General features: G+C 38.9%; 1 long non-coding RNA gene across 2 annotated transcripts; it reads right to left on the bottom strand.

Moving 5' to 3' along the window:
* Positions 1–312: 312 nt before the first annotated feature.
* LOC119345770 lies at positions 313–2,994 on the bottom strand. Of its 2 annotated transcripts, XR_005167179.1 has the most exons (3): positions 2,758–2,994; positions 729–2,422; positions 313–653 (listed from the first exon to the last, which is right to left on the bottom strand). It is a non-coding gene; the product is annotated as an uncharacterized LOC119345770 (long non-coding RNA). The 2 variants fall into 2 exon arrangements; XR_005167178.1 differs by having other exon boundaries at positions 729–2,994.
* Positions 2,995–3,021: the final 27 nt, after the last annotated feature.

The following is a 3,021-nucleotide window of genomic DNA, read 5'->3' as shown; positions in this document are numbered from 1 at the left end:
TTCTTGAACTAAATGTATATAGGCACATTTTAGTATGTTTGTATATTTATTCTTGTCTCTATACAATCTATATTAAAAATATTTTGTTAGGGGTGTATATTAAAATATTTAAAACATTGTATTTGTGTAAACGGGGGAGGGAAACATTTGATAAGGGATGGTCCAACGAACGATCATTGCGTAATCAGGCGAATGATTTCGTTGGCCGGAAGGAATACCCCCAACGCGGTCCCTGATGAAGATAGACTAGTGGCTGGGGCGTGCCCTTGGCGCGCCTCCTCTGCCGTCCTGTGCCCAGAAATCATGTGGATGTACGTATGCATATGCTTTTGCAGCCCAGATGAGCACCATATGTTAAAAACAAGTGCACTTAACTGAAATAGATCATTGCAGTGTTCACTCATACTCCCTCCGTTCCAAAATAGATGACTCAACTTTATACTAACTTTAGTACAAAATTGAGTCATCTATTTTGGAACGGAGGGAGTACACAACACAGACGAGCGCTAGTTGTTCAAAAAAGAATATAAATAACAGAAGTGCAGCAGCAAGCGTTTAGTCGTCAAGGATAGCAAGCTAATAGGTCTATAAAAGTTGAACATTCTCCAAAAGGCGGGCATCATCACACCTTGCAATGTAACCTTAGTTGTTCCCTGCAGAACATAAGTACTGTTAAGCATCACACAGAACACACAGTGAACAAGAATAACATAAGAGTGAAGCACTACCTTAGACCTCCCACTTCATTCATAGTGAATCGTGGATTGCTTAACCATTCAAAGAAAAAATAACTCACTAATTAAGAGTACCCCATGAACAGGAAACTGCAAAAGCATTCTGCAGAGAAGCATATCAACATTCAAGTAAACTATACAAACTGAGAAACCATAAAAAGAAAATGACCTTATGTGAGCAGCTTTGTCAACTTATGAAGTATAAGCAATAAGATGTGCAAAATAAAGTCTAAATCATAATTGGACGTATCAAATCAAGACTACGACGCGAGGCTACCAACACGACCAGCCTAGTGCAAATGAAAACATAACCACGACTTCAAAGAGGCCACACCCATCCGAACAACCATTAACAACAAACTACAATTGAGAACTAAACCAAATCCTATTCACAGAAACAAGCTAAGAAAACCTACAAAAGATTAGCTCGGGAGGCTACCAATACGACCAAATCACAGTTATAATACTCAGCCTGTGGCAGATCTAGAAATAGCTTAACTAATACAACATCCAGGCAACTATGAAATTCTTTGAGACCAACTACTCAAAAGCAACCAAATTACATAAGAGCAACAATTAGACATGTATATCCATGGCTGCGGCGCCAGGGCCAGAGCAACTTGTCCATGGCGTCCTCAAGCAGAAGCAACTACTCATTCCAAGTGTAGTTAGCTGCTGTTATAAAAAAAAGTGTAGTTAGCTGCTCAAAATAGTTTTTGTACCCTTCAAATATAGCCGTTTCTCCCACAACAGGGTCCCAATCAAAACTCGATTATTCTTTGTCTCCGAAACAAAATACGAACATGAGCCAGGAAAAAAAAAGAATGAAAATTTTGTAATGTGAAGTGCCGGTCATCGATTTGCAACTCTCCTCGCCGCCTTGTACTTATTGCTTAACTTGTTGTTCACGTACTTGCAAACAAACCACCAAATCTATAAACTTCGAGACTGAGATAGTTAATCTGAAATTTATACAGATGGTACCTATGAGCTTGCATTGATACGATTGTGAAAATCATATTGCAAGGCACCAAAATGTTGTTGAATCAACCAACCAATGACAACCTGAGTAAAAATGTGTGTTTTTGTGATACTCTAGAATATATATCCTCTTATCCATATGTGACACAATTGGCAGGATTGTAAGAATCATCACATAATCACGTAAGGTGCTTCCCCACATCCAGTTATGCAGAGGAACACGGAGGAGCACTAAGAAATAAGTCTGGTCAGAACAAAACTAAGCACAAGAAAATCCAATGTGAAAAGATTAAGCTTGCAAGCATGAGATGACCCATCAGATTCACTAATAAGCTTCTGGACAATCAGCTAATTTGGACAACTAGAAGAATTGGGAACCAAAAGAATTGCAGCTGATAGTTCAGATAAATACACCCTTGTTGAGATGTTACCCACACATTGTTATCATGTATGATGTCTATCTACGAAGGCCTTCATGGATAAACTTAGCTGGTCAGTCTACACAAGCATATAAACAAAATATGTTGCATAGTATTATTTCCTCGAACATACCTAGCTTGCTGACGCAGATATTTCGTACTTCTATTTGAGTCACTTCATCATCCTCTCCATTTTCTTCTACACTTTCTTCTGATAAACTATCAAAAAAGCCTATCACATACTCCTTGGCTTCTTCTAACCCTTAGAGCCATCATTTGCATAAATTTCTGAAGTTGCAATATACTTTTTCAGTATCAGACAGTCTATCATGTGCATTTAGAAAAAATAAAGAGGTATTCCTTAGTAATATAAAAGAGATCCTAGACATATTCATTGGCTTCTTCTAACCCTTAGCAAAGGCATGCTTGCTTGCATTTGAGATACGACGGAGAAAGAAGGCCACTAAGAAAAAATGTTGCCTACTTCGACTTAATGAAGTTTTAGAACTATTGCTCCAGCACATTCAACTTTATTGGCAAGCATGGTCTGAATTATAAGAAGTGTTATATGTCTATTCTTAGATCCTGGACACATTGCATTGTGAAGGACTGAAGTTGAGAACCTGGACCCATAGGGCGAAGACATTAACAAAACGAGCAGTTACAGGGATCATGTAAGAATTCTTCTCCTTGAGACGATGTAGCCAATTGTGGAACCCCTGCTTTCCACGGCCACCACTCGCCGCCTTGATCTTTATGCTAATGGTGGAATCCCTGCAGAACCAGCACAAGGCATGCATCAGTCACAAGGACACAAAATCATCCCAGATCAAGCAAATATGATAAGAATCCCATAGGGCGGCCAATTCTAATAGGGAGCAAAATAT

This window comes from Triticum dicoccoides, unplaced genomic scaffold (assembly GCF_002162155.2).
Source record: "Triticum dicoccoides isolate Atlit2015 ecotype Zavitan unplaced genomic scaffold, WEW_v2.0 scaffold28162, whole genome shotgun sequence".
Lineage (NCBI taxonomy): Eukaryota > Viridiplantae > Streptophyta > Magnoliopsida > Poales > Poaceae > Triticum > Triticum dicoccoides.
The sequence above is the reverse complement of the archived record's forward strand: the minus strand, read 5'-3'. Positions and strand labels throughout refer to the sequence as shown.